Genomic DNA, 22,977 nt, shown 5'->3' on the forward strand with positions numbered 1-22,977 from the left:
TCTTTTATTTATCATTGTGATAGAAATATTAACCAATATTAATAAACTAGATGAGAGAAAACAGCTAGAGACAGAAAAATTCAGAAGGAGAAACCAATTGTTTTCTACAAAAAACAACCCAGTAAGTTCATTTATGTAACCATTGGATATAAAATTGATACAATATCAATATGTATCTCTCTCTCTCTCTCTCTCTCTCTCTCTCTCTCATGAATGTATATACTAAGCAAGATGTAGCCACAAGTTTAATGCAAAATAAGACATAAGCAACATCAATAAAGTACAAATGCAAAACAACAAAATAGCACTGCAGCTCTGTTACAATGGCTATAGTCCAAAGCACTGATAGTACGAAAAGTTAGCAAGAACATAGAGTAGCAAGGAATGATGGCGAGAATGCAAATGTGTGAAGACAGTGTGATACACTTGCAGAAAGCATGAGACTAGATTTCTTTCTCTCCTGGTTATAGAAATTAAATCAATAGGACTGGAACATGGAACGACAGTGCTCACACCTGATTTTCAACACAGTCTTATAGACATGAATATATTTCCCATCATTTCTAAACTTTAGACCAGCAGTTTCTGGACTATCAAATTCTTTTTTCAGAGACTCTACAACAGCTAAAAAGTCTTCCTTCTCTACAAATAGAGGCTCCAGGAAACAGCAGGGGTGGCAAAACATGCAAATACATCACCGGTGCAGGAGAAGTGGGTGAGGTGAGGGAGGATCACTGGCCCTGGCACTGGCCCATATGTACATGTGCCCACCCTGGGTCTTGGCAGCAGATGTGTAAGTAGACTGACAAGTTGCAATCTCTACTACCCTTTTTCCCTCCACCATGATGTGTGCTGGGCGTAGCAGTTTATTTTTATTGCCAGTTCCCAGCTTCCCGTAGGTGTTAGCTCCCCAGGCATACAGTAAGCCCTCATCTGTTAGTGCTAGAGTATGTGCATAGCCGCAGATAATCTGGTTGACATACGCTGTGTATAGAGCTGTCACTCTCACTGGGGTCAGCGGGTTGCAATTGTTTCCCAAGCCCAGCTGACCATTGCCATTGTAGCCCCAGCCATATACCTCACCATTGTCCAGAATAGCCATGGAGGGGGGTCTGACCACAGGCAATTCCAACCACCCTCTTAGTATAAAACAGTTTGTAACTTTTCGAGGAGTTGGTTGATTGGCTGTAGATCGTGATCCCACCTGGCCACAGGTGTTATAGCCCCAAGCAAATACCTCTCCATCTGCTGCCAGAGCTGCTGAATGGTGTCAGCCACAAGCTACTTCGACCACTTGCTTGATCAACAGATTGGAACAGACTTGAATGGCAGCAATGCCTTGGTTGGTGATCCCATTCCCCAGCTGGCAGTATCAACTGTGGCCCCAGGCATAGGCCACTCCACCTTCAGTGCTGAGGAAAACAAAGGGATCACTTCCATAACTAAGGATTTTAATCATCTTTCTACATAAAGCTTCTGGCTTCTTGAGCACAGGTGTGCTCTGGTTATCTCCAGTTCCTGAACAGTTACATATAGTTCAGTCCAAACACAACGCCTTCATCATTATTAGAAAAAAATACATCAAAATCAATTAAAGACTTAAATGAAAGACCTGAATCTAGTAAACTAATAGAATAAAGAGTAATAATCCTTCAGGACATTACTAAGGGCAATGAGCTTTTGGACAAGACACTAAAAACTCAGAATTCAAAAGCCAAATAAACAATTGAGATCACATCAAACCAAGTATTTCCAAAGAAAAAGAAGTAATGTGCAGTGTGCAGAGACAGCCTACAGAATAGGAGAAAATATTTCCAAAATACACAACTGACACAGGGTTGATTCACAAAATATAAAAGAAATGTTAAAAATTCCAGAACAGAACAATGACATCAACAACAAATAATATATTTTTAAAAAAGAGGGCAATAGAACTAAATAAACATTTCTCAAAAGAACACATACAATTGGCCAAGAGTTACATAAAAATGACTCAACATCACTCGATATCAGTGAAATGTTAATGTCACAATGAGATGTCACTTCATTCAAGTGTTACCAAGTGCTGCTCAGGACATGGAAAGAATGGAGACAACTCACATGGCTGGTGAGAACATATGTTAGTCCAGTCAGTGTGGAAAACAGTATGGAGCATCATGAGAAGTTTAAAAATAAAAGTACCACATGCTCCAGCAATTCCACTTCTGGTTATATAGTCAAAGGAAATAAAATCAGGATGTTGAAGAACATCTACTTTCCTGTGTTCATAGCAGCACTATTCACAAAAACCAAGAAATGGAAATAACCTTCATGCCCATCAACTGATGAATGTTTAAAGGGTATATAGTGCACACACATAATGGAATACTACTCAGTCATAAAATGAATGGAATTCTGTAATTTGGGACAACATGAATGGAAGTGGAGGTTATAAGTTAAATGAATAAGTCAGGCATAGATAGATAAGTACCACATGATCTCACTTATATGTGAAACCTAGAAAAAACCAGACTTACAGAAGTTGACAGAAGAATAGTGGCTGCCATTGTCTGGGGAGAAATGAGGGTTAGAGAAAAATGGATAACATTTGATCAACAAGTACTGAGTTATACTTAGAGAAGAGTAAGAATTTCTGATGTCTTATTGCACATTAGGTTGATACCCTGAACATTTCAGAAAGCTAGGAATGGTAAATGTTTGAGAGATAGACATATTTATACAGACTTAAATATAACACAATATGTACATGTATAAAAACTTTGCTCAAAATCCCCTTAAAATATAGATTTTTCTGTTTATTCATTGCTTAAAAGTGTAATAAAAACGATTTAAACATATTCTCACCATACTACCAAGCAATTCATGTACCTTGATAGTTTCCCAGTAAGTTTAAAAGTTAGATCCATACAAAAATTTACATCATACTCTTTTTAGTAACTTTTTTCATAACCACCACAACTTGGAAGCAACCAAGACATTCTTCAATAGATAAAAGAATAAACAGATGTTGGTGCTTCCAGACAGTGGAATCACACTCAGAGAACAAAAGGGAGTACCAATCAAGCCACGAGAAGCATGGAGGAACCTCAAATACTTCTTGATAAGTGTAAAACATTAATCTGAAAGCCTACATACCATATGATTTCAAATGTATGATGGTTTGGAAAAAGCAACAGTTTGGAGATAGGACATAGATCATTAGTGTCTACAGTATGGTGAGAAAAATGGTGAGAAAAGATGGACTTTTAGAACACTGAAAGTATTCTTTAGGTACTGTAATGGCAGGTATAGATCATTATGTTATTGTCAAAATGAGTATAACATGCAACAAAATTATGAGTCTTAAGGTAAACTGTGGATTCTTATTTTAAATATTGAAGTATAAGTGTTACCTTGTCAATTATAACAAATGTACTACATTAATGCAATATGTCAATAGAGGTTTGGTGCTAGAGAGAGTACACAGAAACTACGCACTTTTATCTCAATTTTTGTGTAAACTTAAATCTGCTCAAAATTTTTGCCTACATGTAAAAGTTTTGTGATGCATTTCCTAGAAAGTGTCCATGTATAAAACCAGAAAACCTGTCTCAAATCAGTTTGATACTGAATGAAACAAAAGACCTGCCATATCACAAAGCTTCCAATGACCCAAAAGTTAATTTGTAAATGTGATGTATTCTCAAAAGAATTGTCATCAAATTCTATTCTGAAGTTAATTGTAAATTGCAATTGGATTATAAATTGCAATTGGAATTACAAACAAGGAAGTAAAATAACACAGTTTCTGAAATATAGGAGCAGTGCTGAATGTTTAAATCTACCAGATATGAAGACATAGTATAAAATTTCTGTACAAAAAGATGGTGGTATTTGCTTATAAATAAGAAGAGCAATGAAATAGAAGAGAAATTCTAGAAATAGGTACTACTATATTCCAATTTAGAATAAAAACATATCTTCCTAAAGAAATAAAGAAAAATTTGACATTATTATGAGATATTTGGGTAAAAATGTAGTCTTTTGAAAAAAAAAATGCATAAATCCCTTCCACTGTATTCCAGAATACATTACAAATGGAACAGAATGTAAATGTAAAAAAATCAATGATTCCAGTGTATTAGTGGATTAGGATTTTAATGTCATCATTTTTAGAACATTTAAAAATAAAGAGTAGACAAGAATCATTTGTGCAATTGTCAACCACAATAGAATCACCACTGGATAGAGGATGTGCTCAATTCAAATCACACAGCACTACCTATGAAGCCTTCTCATTGAAAATGGGAACTAGATCAAATTAGGTTTTCATATGTAAATACTAGGAAAAATAATTGATATAGAACACCAATAAGCCTGCAAACAAAGGTATATGACTCTCGAAGACTTTGTAATGTAGTATAATCTATAGTACAAATGCACAAATTCATTAGAGAAAGGGATTATAAACTGAGGGACTGGTGACCATATGAGAAAGAATCTATAGATAGGATAGTATAAATGCTATATACTACTGTGGACTTTGAAAAATCAATTGAGGTACTTTGAAAAATGTGGACATAAGGGTTGGAAAATTAGATGAAGTGTCTATAGACTTATCTTTACTATGATTGATATGTATATATATATATATATATATATGTACACACATATACATATATATACACAAATATATATTATATATATAAATGTATATTTTACACAATAAAAAGAATACCACTTTATTTTTTTAAATGAACAGTTTATTACCATAGAAAAGATACTAAAATCAATTATTGGTATTATTCATGGGGTGATCATCTTCAAATTTGGTTAAATATAGCTTTAGAAGTTTTGTTTTTCAAAATAATGTAGGTTTTTGTTGTAGCTTTGCATATGCTATGGACCTCATGGCAAACTGGGACACAGTTTACATTGTAAATGACTGCAGATAATCTGATAATGACACACAGTTTAAACTCTGTGAAGCAATGCAGGCTACACCAGTGTACATTCTCATCCTTACACTTGCACCTAGCTGTAGCAAGAGACCCTGAAGCCAATGTGGACACACAGCAAAAACATGAAAATTGCCAGTTGCAATAAAATTTGGAGCTTTTACTGTTGATAATGTTTCTAATGAAATGTAGACTACTAATTTTCCAGCAGAAAAATTCTACTGTATTGCCCAATTATTGAGGTATCACAACAGCTTCCTTTCTTGACAAAACTGGAAAAGTATATGAGGTCTAAATAAGACTTAGCAATAAATTTTGGTATACTGTTCTTGTTTTAGATCTCCAGAAATAATGTACAAATATTATAATTTAAAATTGTAATCAATATAAAAGCAATAGAATTCTAACTTTAATGTAGACATATTTAGAATATTAAATCATAGTTTAAGAATAACAAATCCAAAGGTACCTTAGATAAGACACTACTGTGTATTAGTAATATTGTAACTAAAACACTCACAAAATGTTCTTTGGTTTTGTCATAATAAAGAGGGTCAAAAATTGAAACAAGAAAATAAATGAATTTGGTGTTTTTAGAATCCCTAGGTCTTAATTGCCCATAATGTCTACAACCATAATCAATATTTTGATTCCTACCCATTATAAATCACATGGCTCAGTAAGAAAATAGAGTGTCTTTTCAAATAAAAAGTAATAATTGATTTTCCAATTTAAAACAGTGGCTGGATCAAAACTAAACTCTATTTTGATTCTTTCTGTAAATTTAAATAGACTCAGTACTAATTGTTATAGTATCCAAATTGTTATAGCAACAAAGTTTACTTCTGTGCTATATAAGAAGTTGAGCTGTCACCAACCATAACATGACCTCCATGTACTTTTGTCATCCTGAATAATGAGAGAGTGTCTCCAGAATATTTACCGTTTTTGGGTGAAGTCAATGTTGTTACAGACCTAAAATGTTTAAAGTAACATCCCTACATAATTTATCTATGATGAATTAATTATATTCAATGCTGACAGCAGTGTTTGTCAAATTTCCAGCAGTCGACATCTGTATCTCTTGCCTGAGGACCATCTCTCTCTACAGTAGTCTGATTTGCCTTCATGCCTAATTGGCTTATGTTTTACTCTGCTCTGGTTGCTCCAACAAAGTATCATAAGTGAAGGACTTAAAAAAAATTATCCACTGTTCTGGAGGTTGGAAAGTCCAAGCAAGCTTCACTTTATAGTGAGGACTCTTTTCCTAGACTGTGAAAGGCCATCTGACTGAGTTCTCAGATGGTGGAGGGAATGAATTCTCTCCCTTCTTCTTCTTACAAGGTCACACCCCTAATGGGTTATAACTCTCCATTCTCATCAATTTATTTAGCTTTCACTGCTTCCTAAAAACCTTACCTTCAAATAGCCACTTTTGAGGTTAGAGCTAAAACATATGTATTTAGGGTTTGCAGTGCTGTCCTTAGCATCCTGTTTTTGCTGGTTAAGCAATAACCAACATTCCCAAACCTGCTCCATGAGCCTTCAAATGAAGACTAATAGGATTGATGCATAAATGCTTCTTTCTCAAATGGGATTATTCTTAGGCAAGTATAAACTGGCATTCAGAATTTGTTAGTGGGATTAATTTCACTTATTGACAAAGATAAAGTATTGATGATACACTGTTTGCTATCTGCTGCCTTCTGGTTTTGCCTCGCTTTATTATTCTGTATCAGTGATTCTTGGGATTGCCTTTTAAATAAACTTCTTGTGCTTGAAACTGTGTTTGTGGCTGGCCTTTACAAGAGGGTAAACCAAGGCAACCTGTCAAGGTATTGTCATAGGAAGCAGATCTTCAGGATGGGATCAAGGCATTGACTGTTCAGCTGGCCAGGTTGAACAGCATTATAGTTCTAACACCACCTCATATTGTGAATTAAAAATTGACTATGTGATACTCATATAATATGCATACAAAGTAATTATATTTGTCAGAGTTTATTTTATCATTAAACACCATCAATACTCTGAAGGAAACAAACAACCTTAGGTTGGATTACTAAGGACTCATGGCTTGGTTTGAAAGTGGAAACATCTCTATGCAAAAGTGCTCATGTCCTGAAGCCAGGAGAAATTTTATGTGCATATAACAGTTCTAAAAAAGAATAAATGTATAAAACCTACATATGTTTTATGGAAGGAAGTTAGGAAACCCTGAAAACCAAGATGCTGGTGTCTTGATGCACTTGAGGTACCATGAAAATCAAATTTCCTTTGGTATTTATCATTTTGAGGGAGGGCATGGGTTGTGAGATATGACTGGGATTACAGTCATACACCACCTTGCCTGACCAGTCCTTTCGCTCTTAATGTTCCCATCACTTACACCAAGTTTCTAACTGTGTACATCTGGTTTAGAAAAAAATGCTTTTCTCTCTCCTGTTAGGGATGGCAGAATGGAAAGCACATGAAGGTCTCAAGAAGTGACTATCTCCTCCAGTAATTTGAAATTATGGAAGGCTGACCCAGTTTAACCAGTTGGAGAAATAGCTTCTTTGCTTTAGAAACATTTAACAAAATAACTTTAACAAATAAGGATATAGCAAACATGGACCAACACGAATGAGAAAAAATGAGATGGGATAGATACTGATGGTATCAGAGGAGTAAAGAATCATCGATATATTTTTAGAATATTAGAATATTGATGTGGATTCATACTCCCTTCACACTGATAGATTAGTTATACCTTTCTAAGTAGTGTACTTGTTATTAGTCCTATGATACCTCTGAGATGATAAGATGGCTCCTCTCTCTCTCTCTCTCTCTCTTTCTCTCTCTCTCAATATACACTTACTTAGCATCACTTATATGTGATAAATGTGCTAGAATTAGTCAAGAAGGGTGTTACTATATTCAATGATTTTTTTACCTTCAGATAGCTTTATTTTTTGAATCTTTTCTTTATTCATTTATTCACATGTGCATACATTGTTTGGGTCATTTCTCCCCACTTCCCTGCACCACCACCCTCTCCCCCTTCCCCCTTGCTTCCAGGCAGAACCTGTTCTGTGCTTTTCTCCAGTTCTGTTGAAGAGTAGAAATAAGCAATAACAAGAAAGACAAAGAGTTTTTGCTAGTTAAGGAGAGCTATACAGAGAGATTCCTAGCATTGCTTCCATGTACACATGTGTTACAACCCAAGTTGATTCATCTCTAACTGATCTTTACACTGGTCCCTGGTCCCTTTCTCATGTTGACCTATGTCACTATAAAGTTTCTGCATTAGTTCCTCTGGAGTGGGGACATAAATGCTTGCATGTTTTGGGTTTTCTACCTATCCCCATACCTCCCATAGGTGTTCTCCCCCAAGTCCAACAACATTGCTGAATTTGCCCTAGATCTAAAGACTGCATATAAGGGAGAACATATGATTTTTGGTCTTCTGAGTTTGGCTAACCTCGCTCAGAATGATATTCTCCAGTTCCATCCATTTACCTGCAAATGGTAAGATTTCATTCTTCATGGCTGAGTAAAATTCCACTGTGTATAAATAACACATTTTCTTGATCCATTCGTCAGTAGTGGGGCATCTTGGTTGTTTCCATAACTTGGCTATTGTGAATAGTGCTGCAATAAACATAGGTGTGCAGGTGCCTCTGGAGTAACCTGTGTTGCATTCCTTTGGGTATATCCCCAGGAGTGGGATTGCTGGATCATAGCGCAGATATGTTTAGATTTTTAAGAAGCCTCCAAATTTTCTTCCAGAGTGCTTGCACCAGCTTGCATTCCCACCAGCAGTGTACGAGGGTTGCTTTTTCCCCACATCCTCACCAACACCTGTTGATGGTGTTGCTAATGATGGCTATTTTAACAGGGGTGCGGTGGAATCTTAGTGTGGTTTTGATTTGCATTTCCTTCATGGCTAGAGTTGGTGAACATTTTTTCATGTGATTTTTTGACCATTTGAATTTCTTCTTTTGAGAAAGTTCTATTTAGTTCAGTTGCCCATTTCTTAATTGGCTCATTGATTTTGGGAGAGTTTAGTTTCTTAAGTTCCCTGTATATTCTGGTTATCATCAGTCCTTTGTCTGATGTATAGCTCGCAAATATTTTCCCCACTCTGTGGGAGGTCTCTTCAGTTTAGAGACCATTTCTTTTGTTGTGCAGAAGCTTTTTAATTTTATGAAGTCCCATTTTTCTATTCTTTCTCTTAGTTACTGGGCTGCTGGGGTTCTACTGAGGAAGTCCTTACCTATATCAGAGTGTTTCCTGCTCTTTCCTGTACCAACTTCAGAGTTTCAGGTATGATATTAAGGTCCTTGATCCATTTTGAGTTGATACTAGTACAGGGTGATAAACATGGATCTAGTTTCAGTTTCTTGCAGATGGATAACCACTTTTCACAACAACATTTGTTGAAGATACTGTCTTTTCTCCATCATATATTTTTGGCTCCTTTGTCAAAAATGAGGTGAGTATAGTTGTGTGGATTCATATCCGGGTTCTTTATTCTGTTTCACTGGTCTTTGTGTCTGTTTTTGTGCCAGTATCATGCAGTTTTTATTGCAATTGCTTTGTAATAAGGTTTGAAGTCAGGTACTGTGATACCTTTAGCATTGCTCTTTTTGCTGAGTATTGCCTTGGCCATTCACAGTCTCTTGTGTTTCCAAATGACCTTTAGGGTAGATTTTTCAATCTCTGTGATGAAAGTCATTGGGATTTTGGTGGGAATTACATTGAACATGTATCTTGCTTTTGGTAGTATAGCCATTTTTACTATGTTGATTCTACCAATCCATGAGTATGGGAAATCTTTCCATCTTCTGTAGTCTTCCTCGATCTCTTTCTTTAGGGGATTGTAATTCTCATTTTAGAGGTCATGCACATCTTTTGTTAAGTTTACTCCTAGGTATTTGATTTTTTTGAGGCTATTGTAAATGGAATTGTTTCCATATATTCCTTCTCAGTTTGTTTGCTGTTGATGTATAGGAAAGTTAATGATTTTTTAAGTTGATGTTGTATCCTGACACCTGGCTATACCTTTTTATGGTGTCTAAGAGTTTTTGGTAGAGATTTTTGGGTCTTTCAGGTATAGGATCATATTGTCTGCAAATAGGGACACTGACAGTTTCTTTACCTATTTGTATTCCATTTATTTCTTCTTCTTGCCTAATTTCTCTGGCTAGGAATTCCAGTACTGTGTTGAATAGGAGTGGGGATAGTGGGCACTCTTGTCTTGTTCCTGATTTTAGGGAAATGGTTTAAGTTTTTCACCATTAAGTATGATGTTGGCTGTAGGTTTGTCATATGTAGCCTTTACAATGTTGAGGTACATTCCTTCTATTCCTAGTTTTCTTAGAGCTTTTATCATGAAGTGGTGTTGGATCTTATCAAAGGCTTTTTCTGCATCTATTGAGATGATCAAGTGGTTTTTGTCTTTGCTTCTGTTAATGTGCTGTATTACATTTATAGATTTGCATATATTGAACCATCCCTGCATCCCTGAGATGAAACCAACTTGGTCATGATGTATGATCTTTCTGATGTGTTGTTGGATTTGGTTTACAATTATTTTATTGATGATTTTTGCATTGATACTCATTGAGAAAATTGGCCTATAGTTCTCCTTTTTGGAGGTGTCTTTGGTTTTGGGATAAGAGTAATATTGGCTTCATAAAACGAGTTAGGCAGTGTTCTTTCCCTTTCTATTTCATGGAACAGTTTAAGGAGGGTTGCTATTAGTTCTTCTTTAAACATCTGATAGAATTCAGCAGTGTATCCATCAGTTCCTCAACTTTTCTTTTTTGGGAGACTCTTGATGGCAGCTTCAATTTCATTTTGTGTTATAGATCTATTCAGGTGATTAATATCCTCTTGGTTCCATTTTGGATGATTATAAGTATCTAGAAATCTTTCCATTTCTTCAAAATTTTCAAATTTATTAGAGTAAAGGCTGTCAAAGTAGTTTCTGATGATTTTCTGGATTTCTGTGGTGTTTGTTGTTATCTCTCCTTTTGCATTTCTCATTTTAATGATTTGGGGTTTTTCTTCCCTCACTTCAGTCAGGTTTGCCAGGGGTCTGTCAATCTTATTTATTTTTTTCAAAGAACCAGCTTTTTGTTTCATTAATTCTTGTACTTTGTTTGTTTGTTTCTGTTTCATTGATTTCAGCCCTTATTTTAATTATTTCTCTCTTTCTGCTTGTTTTGGGGTTTGCTTGTTCTTGTTTTTCTAGGAGTTTGAGCTGTAGTATTACTTTATTCATTTGAATTCTTTCTGACCTTTTGATATATGCACTCATGGCTATAAACTTTCCTCTTAGGACTGCCTTTGCTGTGTCACATAGGTTCTGATATGTCGTGTTTTCATTTTCATTAACTTCCAAGAAACTTTTAATTTCCTCTTTCATTTAATCAATGACCCTTTGATCATTGAGCAGTGTGTTGTTCAGCTTCCAATTGTTTGCATGTCTTTTACTGTTTTTTTTTTTGTTGTTGTTGATTCCTAGTTTTAATGCATTGTGGTCAGATACAATGCATGGGATTATTTCTATTTTCTTATATTTGCTGAGGCTTGCTTTCTGCCCTAAGATATTATGAATTTTAGAGAAGGCTCCATGAGCTGCTAAGAAGAATGTATATTGTGCAGAAGTTGGATGAAATATTCTGTACACATCTACTAGGTTCATTTGATTGATGGTATGGTTTAGTTCTAGGATTTCTTTATTGATTTTTTGTTTGGATGACCTATCTATTGGTGATAGGGTGGTGTTAAGTTCTCCCACTATCACTGTGTTGGAGTTTGTATATGTTTTTAGGTCCTTCATAATATGTTGGATGATATTGGGTGCATTGACATTGGGTGCATATAGGTTGGTAATTGTTATTTCTTTTTGGTTTATTTCCCCTTTTGTTAGTATGGAATGTCCTTGTTTATCTCATTTGATCAATTTAAGTTTGAACTCTACTTTATCTGAAGTAAGTATTGTTACCATTGCCTTTTTATGGGGGCCGTTGGCTAGCCTTTCACTCTTAGCCAGTGCTTGTTTCTCTCTGTGAGGTGGGTCTCCTGTATGCAGCAGATTGTTGGATCTTCCTTTTTCTTCCACCTTGCTAATTTGTGTCTTTTAAAGATGGAATTAAGTCCATTAATGTTTAGTGATAGTATTGATAGGTATGTGGTGATCCCTGTCATTTAGCTGTCTTTGTTGTTTAAGGGTTTGATTGTGTGCAGCTGAATCAATGTTACTCTCTACTTTCTGGCCTTTTCTTCTCCTGTGGTTTGGTTTTGTCTGCCCTTTCATGGTTTGGTCTGCTTTCACTTTCTGTGTACAGAATTCCTTGGAGAACCTTTTGTAGTGGTGGTTTGATGGTCATGTATTGTTGTAGTTTCTGCTTATCATGGAACACCATTATTGCTCCATCTATTTTAAATGATAGTTTTGCTGGGTAGAATATCTAGGGTTAAAGTTATTTTCATTCAGTGCCTGGAATACCTCATTCCATGCATTTCTTGCTTTTATGGTTTCCATTGAGAAATCTGCTGTGATTTTGATGGGTTTACCTTTGTATGTTATTGTTTTTTCTCTCTTACAGTCTTCAATATTCTTTCTCTAGTCTCTGTGCTTGTTGTTTTAATAATAATATGTTATGGGGTAGTTCTATTTTGTCATGTCTGTTTGGTAATCTGGAGGCTTCCTGTACCTGCATGGGCATAGTTTTCTCTAGATTTGGGAAATTTTCTGTTACTATCTTGTTGAATATATTACTCATTCCTTTTGCTTGCACTACTTCTCCTTCTTCAATGCCCCATTATTCTCAAGTTTGGTTTTTTAATGGAGTCAGTGAGTTCTTGTATATTCTTTTCACAGGTCTTGAGTTGTTTGACTAATAATTCTTCAGTTTTTCCTTTAATTACCATTTCATTTTCAAGTTCTGAGATTCTGTCTTCTGTTTGTTCCATTTTGTTTTGTATTTCTGTTTCATTCTTTTTTTCTGAGGTTTTCCATATCTTGGGTCACTTCCATTTTAATGTTGTCAATTTTCAACCTTCATTCATTTATCTCTCTATTTATGCTGTTCTCTGTTTCTTTTTGGTGTTTGTTTAGGGCTCCTACGATTTCATTTATTTGTTTTTGTGTTTTCTCATATTCTTTATTTTTGTTGTCTTGGAATTTTTTCAGTGCCTTTGTATGTTTTGGTTGACCATGTCTAGTAATGTCTCCATGAAATTCTCAGTGATTACTTGCAGGATTTCTTCTTTCAGAGTGTTCTTGTGGGCTTTGTTGGGTTCTCTGCCATAGTTTATCTTTGTTTGGTTGGAGTCTGGATCTGGGTATCTGTTTTCTCATTTCCCCCTGAATCCTGTACTAATTTATTTTGGGGAGGAGAATGGTTTCCATCCTTTTTTTGTCTTCCCTTACTTCCACTTGGTACTGTTTCTGTCCCTGGACTATGTATAATGTAGTGTTAGCTGAGTTATAAGAGTGAAACTAACAAAACTAAGGAAAGAAGAGAAAGAAAACGAAATTGAAGAAAAAGAAAAAAGAAGGAGAACCAATGAAAACACAGGGAGAGATGGTGGATGATCAAACAGCAAACCAGACAGCCAAATCTTTAAAGAGAGGCAAAAAAAAAAGAAACAAAAAAATTTGCCAGTTTAGGAACAGTACAATTTTAGCTTTAGTAGTTCTGGTATTGCTCCTTCAGCATCTAAATCTGTCTGTCTGTGTCTTCTAGGCAGGTTTGGAGCCCCCATGTGGTGGGTGGCTGGTCGGCAGGGCCCCACATGCCTGCAGCGGGGAGGCCTGTCATTGTGGCAATCTGAAGGGCCTGTGGAGTGTGGACCTGGTGGGGCTGAGGAGCGGAACTGAGAAGAAGAGATCCCATGGCTGTGGAACAGCGGCCCCACGGGCCTATGGGGAGGGACTTGATGTGTAGCCCCAGCTGTTCTGTTAGTAAATCATGGCATGGAGAAGCCTTTGACAAGCTAGGGGTTCAGAGTCCTGAAGTTTCAGCTCTCCATGGTGCTTTATGTCAGCCAAGTGTGTCTTCTGTGTCTCAGCAAAGTCCCTGGTTCATGGAGCTCACATGGTCTGCAGGTGCATCCCAGTCACCACCTTGGATCTATATTCAATGATCTAGTGTCAAAACATCTAAGAGTTTTCCCATAGATGTTGGATATGGGGTCAGCCTTATTAGTATCAGATGGTCCAAAGCTCCATCATGAATTTTTTGCTCTTTCAATGGTGGTCCTAAAACTCAACTATTGGAAAAGCAGCTCCTGACATACCTTTCTTAGTAGAGACAGAGTTCTTCAGCAGGAGACATAAAAAGTGTTTACAGTTGCTATTGTCCTTCAAAAGGTAGGTTTTCTTGTATCTAGTCATAAAGTTTAGAGAGCACAGTAGTATTCCATAATAAAATAAAAAGCCAGTTTTTTATCTTAGCTCTGGGAGAGTCTGAGGCTTCCTGTGAGTTACACACAGATGCCCTCACACACATGTCATTTATGAGGTACCATTGTGTTCAACTTAACTGATACCTGTAGCATCATGAGTGTTCCAAAAAACAGTTGGTCCCCTATAGAAAAATTGCAGCTTTTTTCTGTCACAATATCAGACTGTGGTAATGATGTCAGGCTAATATGGATGCACTATCTCCCTACTCAAGATGACCCTACAATGCTCCCAAAGGACTGGATTTGGAACAGTATATGAAACTACATAATTTGTGAGTAAGGAGAAGAAGCCAAAGGCAAAGATAGTCTCAGAATTCTCGGCCATAATAAATTGCCTGGCTTTTTAAATGGTCCTGAAAGGAGCATGTTTGGACAATTAGAGAGCAGTACATCTAGGAAGGAAGCACCCAGATGGATTTGTGGAAGGAAAAACAGGGTGAATATATGAACACTTGGCAGAGAGCAGACTCTATGAGACTAAAACTGGTAGAAATGCTTCCCAGCCTCTCATTAATCTATTTCCCCATCATTTTATTCTAGCACATTAATGTTACTTGCTTTGACAAACAGAATAAGGCAAAAGTGAGAAATGGGGAATGACTTATCTGGACTTTGACAAGACTGGTAGCTTCAGCTTTGTCTGGTTGGAACATTCCTGCTACAGGAACTAGCTGGAGCAAACCTACAGGTAAAGTCATGTGAAAAAGAATGATGCAGTTCAGACACCTGGCAGACATAGAGCAATGTCACTCTGGGTCATCCAGACTTACTTATCTCCAGCTAAAGAAATACAAGGATAGAGTAGTACAATAATTGATTAACCTTCACTTAGAGTCACAAATTTCTAACATTTCCTCAATTATTCCTCATTCATATGTGTATGTATGGGTAACTATCATTGTCATTCTTCATGCTGTAATGTCTTCAATTAGATCATGTATAACGTGATCCTTCCCCCCTAAATAATTTAGTATGCATATCTCAAAATTATAACAGCATTCTTTTGTGATACCACAATGCAATTATCAAGTTTAGGAAACTTTCATGGAGGAAATGTCTCTGACTCTTATCCAATTCATATTTAAATTTCTTTTCTTAATTAAACTCCTGCATATAAGTTTACAGCAAAGCAAACTTCAACAAAAGAATATAATTTTCCCTTACCTGTAACATCCCATTAGCATCCATTGTTCTAGAAACTGTTTTCAGCCTTTGCCAATACTGGTATCTTTGAAGTTTGTAGAAGGTCCCCAGTTGTGCTGGACTGCACATCTCATCACAACTAGGGACACTAATGAATTTTTGGCAGAGACATAATGTATTTGAAGTTGTATCATTTTCAATGAGTCAAATCAGACTGCAGCTGGAATCAGTTCATGCCATTATTGATGTTGGTAACCTTGCTCTGGTAATGTCTGCCAGATTTCCTCATACAAAGAATTCTTTTTTCCCTTAGAATTTAATGAGTCATTTATAGGGAATAATTTTGCCCTGTTCTCAACAAACTTTCACCTACTCTTTGAATATATATTGATACATCTTAAAGTCAAATTTTTATTAAAAAGATGTTAACTACCATTGTGACTACATTTCTAAGATAGCATTTTAACATAAAGAAGAGGTTTTTCTCCCCACAAGATTTTTAGAATTTGCCTGTTTTAAAAGGTTGAATTAGCATTTAAGATTTGAGAGTGGGATCAAGAAGAATTTGCTCTTAGTTTGCAATCCTATGGATTTACTATAGTTCTGAAGATGAAATGCATTGTAAAGTACACATTGTGGTTGACAGAATTCTAAGATGACCTCTCATGACCCATACCCTTGTATAATTCCTTCCCCTTGATTTCGAGCTGGTCCTAAGAACAGGCAAGAATGTAATTCCATGTTTAGTTGTTATAGCCCAGGCAGCATATATGCATGTGCAAAATAATTCTTCTGTATATAAAAATAATCATCAGTAGTTGTATAGATATGGACTTGGGATATAACATTTGTTCTTAAGAAGCAGAGTCAGAGCATATCTACTATTTCCTGTGCCTTAATTTTCCTTGATGGAGAGCAGTTCTGACAAGCATTCCCTAGAAAACTCCTTTACTTTAATTTCATACTTAAAGCTAATAGAATTCAGACTTATCTAACACAGATTGCTTTTGGAGATGATACCCAAAACATATGTAGTGTAGCTTTTGACATATTAACTCTCCACCATCCTGGATGATCAATCTAGGCAAATGCCACTGCATTTAAATGAAAACTAACTTTGTTGTCACAATGCACATTACATTTGTCTATATAGAATGAACTAAAGAACTTTGTAGAAAACAAAGCTCTGTTCTCCAGGTACTTTAGCAGCTATCAATCGTCAATTGAACTGGACGAAACTAATAGAGTCTCTGTAGACATGTTTTCCATACAGTTCTTACACTTACACTTACTCTTTTTTTTCTTTTTTTGATAGTATAGTCATCCTTACAGCCGTGGCTGGTGTTTAGTGTTCAGGCAGGGTAGCTGTTGTATTTTAGTCTGTAGCTCACTGAGTTAATTTCAAAGTTCCTGTAAAGTGTTCAAACGACTGCCATCTGGTACTGGTGATTTCCTTGCAATATAATTTATTGAAATAGTTCATCATCTCCAACTTAGAAGGTTGTCTAGCATAAGGCTTTACCTCCTACCATACAACAAGAATACCAAGGTAAATGTTGTGCATGAAACTATGAATGTTAGCTCAGAAGAGCTATGTGGCTTTATTGCAATATTCCTACTTTCCAATATTAACATAGTAATTTAGCAAAATGAGTTTTAGCCTAATACTGGCAATGAGAAGCTTTTCTTCTGATTATTTTCACTTCAATAAGTGCTTTTCTCCATATGCACTTTCACCATTATGTAGGAACTGCCTTGCAAGGGGCAGGTTGTCACTCCAGGATCATTTCATAGTACACTAATATCTTACAACCCAATCTCCTTCCATTCCACTCTCTTCTTACCTTCAGTAGGCCCTAGATCATCATTCTGTTATGCACATTTTCTAGCCTTATATTTTATTGTCATACTCCCAAGTTCCAGCATTCCAGATTTTCACATATTCTTTACCTCTTATGAAACAAAGTATGTGAATTTCCTGTTGACATTAGAGATTTGACTATCCAAAACCACTTACCTTAGGGAAAAGGAAAAATTTTGCTACAGAGAAATGATAACTGTAATATGGTTTGCCTATGAAGATATTTTCATATGAAATAATAGAAATGAATGAACAATGATTCAATCAAGATTTTCAGTGAGGTGTAGGCCAAGAATACTGATGACCACACATTATATGAATGTATGTATTTCCAGGTGTGTCTATAAAATGCATTTCGCAGCGTAAATACTCACATATTAAAGTAGGTAATAGGAATTGTCAAAAGTATAAATTTAAAAATAGCTCTATGTGACTTTGTTTTGGAAACAGATTCATAACAGCTGGGGGCATGGTTCAAGTTGTAGAACTCATGCTTAGCAAGCTGCAACTTTGAGTTAAAACTTCAATATCACCAAAAAATGAGAAAGAAGAATCATAGATACAAAGAAAAATGACAGTAAGAACCAAAATAAGGATCAAAATATGAAGTGCTTAGTTTTCTAATCAATTTGCTTGTACTTTGAGAAAATTATTCATAACCATGCTATCGTAAGAAATAACATGGAGATCCAGGGAACCTTTATCAGACCTGGTCCAGTGGTTTCATCTTGATAAACTGTACTACAATATTTTAACGAGGATATTGGTAGAAACACAGAACAGATACAGAATCGTCCACCACCTCTGGGATCCCTCACTCTGCTCTTCTTTAGATACATGACTACTTCCCTCCCACTTCCACCCCAGCTTAGCCCCTGCCTGTCACTAACCTCTTCTTCATTTCTATTTAATCACTTTGAGAATGTTATACAAAATAGTTTTTCTTTCTTGCTATTCATGATATTCATGTCCAGAGGTTTTCTTTTTTTTTTCAAACCTGCTCCCAATGAAGAGTATCACAGTTGTCATACTGTTATGATTACAACTAAAACTGTTGCAAATATTTAGTACTGCTTTTGTATGAGGTTAAGTTTTTTTAGTTCTCTTCTAGAAAAGCCCAATACTTCATCTAATTGTTTGGTCGTATAGTATTTATATGGCTAGACTTTAAGAAAATGGACAAATTATTTTTCAGAGTGATGGTGCCCTTTTAAGTTTCAACAGCAATATAAGTATTAAATCTCTACGTATTTATCAGCAACAATGTTGCCACTTTTTTTTCTGATTGTTTAAATTTATGAAGTACTTTTTTCTAATTTTTTGAACTTATGCAGTACTCTATTTTTCATTTATTTTTTCCTTCATTTTTGTTCTGGGTGGGGATACATTGTGGCATTTACAAAGATTCTAATAATATATCAAATATATCATGCTTGAATTTATCACCTCCACTGCTCTCTTTTATCCATCCTTCCCTGATTCCTGGAATAGTTTCAACAGTATCATTTTTGCATTTACATACATGTGTACAATTTTTTGCACTGTATTCACCTTTCTGCCTTTCCCCCCACCCATCTGTCCTCTCCCACTTGTACTATTCCACCTTCCCTGGGCAGGACCTGTTCAGCCCTGTTTTCTCTGAATTTGTAGAAGAAAAAAGAGAAAAGATGAAAAGAAAAACATGATATTTTTGCATATTTCAGATAAAGGTAGCTACATAGGGAGTTTCCTTTTGATATTTCCATGTATATAATGTATTATTCAGCAGTTGGTTTATCTCCTCTAATTTTCTTCATTCTACCTTAGTCCTTTTTTTATGGTGTTTTCAGCTGGTTTAAGATTTCTACATTCATTCTTGTACAGAGAGTATATCAACCATATTCCACTTCTTAGTTTTCTTCTTTTACTCTACTACCCCCAGTACATGACCACCTCTTAGTGTGACCAGTGTTTCATAATGTTGGTACATTTTTATTAAATCTATATTCCACATATAAGAGAGAACATGTGATTCTTGGTCTTCTGAATCTGGCTAGCTTCATTTAAGATGATATTCTCCAGCTCCATCCATGTACTTGTGAATGACAAAATTTCACTCTTCTTTGTGGCTGAGTAAAATTCCATTCTGTATAAATACCACATTTTCTTAACCCATTTGTCAGTAGTGGGGCCTTGACTGTTGTGAATAGTGATGCAATAATTATGGGTGTGCAGGTACCTTTGTTGTAAGCTGACTCATATTCCTTTGGATATATCCTAGGAGTGGTATTGCTGGATCATATGGCAGATCTATTTTTAGTTTCTTGAGGAGCCTCCCTCTGTCTTCCATAGTGGTTGTATTAGCCTACATGCCCATCAGCAGTGTATGAGGGTTCCTTTTTCCCAGCTTCCTCTCCCACATTTTTTGTTGTTTGTGTTCTTGATGGTAGTTCTTCTAACAGAAATGAGGTAGAATCTTAGCGTGGTTTTGATTTGCATTTCCTTTATGGCCAGGCATAGTATTTTTTTTCTTTTTAGCCATTTGGGCTTCTTCCTTTGAAAAGGCTTTGTTCAGTTCAGTTTTAAAGAGAAGATTTAAGTAGGTTTGTAGTGATACCTCATGATCATATTTTTAATTTACATTTCATTGATGCCTAATGATTTGAACATCTTTCCATGTGTTTTTTTTTTTGCCATCTGTTCATCTTCTGTGAAATGTTTCTTCATGCCTTTTTTCTCATTAGATTTTTTACTTATCATTGACTTTTGAGAATTCTTTTTAAAATTTAGGTAAGAGCCTTATGATGCTTGCATGGATTATAATGAATATGCTCCAAGCCTGTAACTTGTCTTTTCATCCTCTTTGAAGAGTCACTAGACAAAGTTTTTGTTGCAGTTTCAACTGCATGAAGTCTATTTTATTAATTTTTCCATTTATTTATTTTTATTATTGTTGTGCTGGGGTACATTGTGACATTTACAAAAGTTCATACAGTACTATAGTAGCTAAATTCACCCTCCTCCATCATTCTTCTTTATTTCTTAATAAAACTTGTGTGGTATTTTGATGAACACATGTGTTATGAAATGATTACTATCGACAAGCTGATTAATATAGCCATCACTTTGCATGCTGCCTTTGCATGTGTGTTGGGGTAAGGACACTTAATATCTATTCTTTTGGAAATTTTAAGCATATAACAGAGTAATATTAACTACAATCATAAACCTGGATTCTGTAGCTCTCTAGAATGTATTTATCTTACAAAATTTAAACTTTGTTTTCTATGACCAACACCTCCCCGTTTCCCCCATCCTGTCTGTATTCCATTTTAAGTCATTACATGTATGAGGTTCAAGTCATGTCTACCATCTCTAGCCCTATTTGTTAGAAATACTTTATATTTTCTCAATAGAACTGCTTTTGCATATATGTCAAAAGTCAGTGCATACTTATATGTGTCTAGTTTTCAGTTTCCTCTGTGCCTCTACCAACCTCCCATGGCACTAATTACTATGTAAGTTCAGTGAGTCTTGAAAATGAGTAGAATGAATTTTTCTTATTCTTAATTTTTATAATTGTTTCATTTAGTTTATTGCTTTGTGTTCCATTTAAATATCAGAAGAATTATCTTTATATGTATAAAGATCCTGCCAGCATTGTGATATGAATTGGACTACAGTTGCATATATTGTAAGGTGTTAATACCTCTGCTGTATCTTTTAGTTCATGAATGTAGTATGTCTTTATTTATTTAGATCTTATTTGATCCTTGCTCAGAATTTTGTAATTTTTAATATACAAGTCTGGAACAGGTTCTATTTACAACTAAGCATTGAATGTTATGAATTGCTTATCAATTTTAATTTCAATGTCCTTCTGACTATTGCTAACACATAGAAATGCAAATTTGTTTATTTATCTCATACTCTTAATGCTTGTATCCTCTCATTTTCATGGACAAATTAGTTTTAGAACATTTTTGCATATTCCTTTAAATTTTCTAAGGAGACAATGATTCCATCTTTAAATACCTCCCCAGTTGTACTCATTTTTAATGCTGCTATAACCAATAATCACAAATTTAAAGGCAAAAAGTAACATAATTTTATCATATTACAATTTGAGCAGGAATGCTTGTGTGAAGAAGAGCATATATCATCAAATAGAACTTCAGAAACGAAGGGCTACAAGAACCTTTCTGAGGGCACACCCTAGTACCTTAAGAACTTCACATTAGGCTTTAGTTCTTAAAGTTCCAACACCTCCCTATAGCACCACCCTGGAGACCAAGTCTTAATCATAATGGACCCTTGGGAGACACAAGCCACACTCAAACTACAAAATAATAAATTGCTGGGTTTTTTTAAAAGCTCATAAAAGAGTAGAGATAATTGTTCTTAGTGGTTTTGTAATTCACCTAGTAAAATTAAATGAATTCTACCAATGAATTTTAATAAGTTGCTAAATTTATGGGAGGTTTTTATTCCTTTGTGTTTCAGGTTTATAAAAGTTACTAAATTGGCATAATAAAACATCAATTAACATCACAGGAGGAAACTTTTCATTCTTTCTGTTTATTTTCCAAATAAGTAAGATGCAAAATGTGAATGTAAAAATGAACACAGATTAATTGTATAAAAGAAAATAAAATGCTATGAAAATATTAACTTTTCATTAAATCATATAGTGCCTATTAAATATAAGAAATGATTAAAACATCTACATCTATACATTTGTCAATCTAAATCTCCTTTTTTGCGGGGCTGGAGGTGGGCAGAATCTCACTCCACGGCCCAGGCAGTCTTGAACTTGTGGGCTCAAATGCTTCTTCCACCTCAGTCTTCCAATTAGTTGACACTCTAAGCATGAACCACCCTGCCCAACTATATTTCCATATTTTAGATAAAGTACTTTGTATATTTCAATAAGGTAACACACATTATTTTATTTAAGTACTGAAGCCTGCGTATGTACATGATTTAAAAATAAGATAGTATTAAATAAGATCCATGGTTGTATAAAATATCCAGAATGCAGAGATGCCAACCTGAAATCACTCATGACTGACAGCCAGTGTGATCTTAAATTGAATGAAAAAATACTGTAAGCTGATTTCCACAATATGTTTGTAGAGAATATACACTTACTTACTTGAAGCAAATGCAAACATAAGTTATTTTGAACAAATAAATGAAACATACTTCAAAGAAATAAAACATATGAAGGAAACAATCTAATTTTGTAAATTAGATAATATGACAGAAATTTTAATAAAACTATGAGATAGGCTTAATGGAAAAATAAACATGACATAAGAAAGAATCAGTGAACTTGAAGATTAAACAAAAAATACTATCCCATCTGAATTGTAGATAGGGAACAATCTGAAAACAAAAAGAATTCAGGCTCAGAGATATATGGGAGTAAACCAAAAGACTGAATAAATATGACAATAAAGTCTTCACATCACATCAATAAAGGGTGGGCATAAATAACAACTCAAAGACATAGGGATCAAAAATCTCTATTTATAGTAAGACATATACAAACACAGTGTCGGGAGACCAAATGAACCCCAAGCAAAATAA

The 22,977-nt window shown here is 35.2% G+C and overlaps 1 pseudogene; it reads right to left on the minus strand.

Annotated features, from left to right (window-relative positions):
- Window positions 1-478: 478 nt before the first annotated feature.
- Window positions 479-15,590, minus strand: LOC109703170 (RCC1 and BTB domain-containing protein 1 pseudogene; annotated as a pseudogene).
- Window positions 15,591-22,977: the final 7,387 nt, after the last annotated feature.

This window comes from Castor canadensis, chromosome 6 (genome assembly GCF_047511655.1).
Source record: "Castor canadensis chromosome 6, mCasCan1.hap1v2, whole genome shotgun sequence".
NCBI lineage: Eukaryota > Metazoa > Chordata > Mammalia > Rodentia > Castoridae > Castor > Castor canadensis.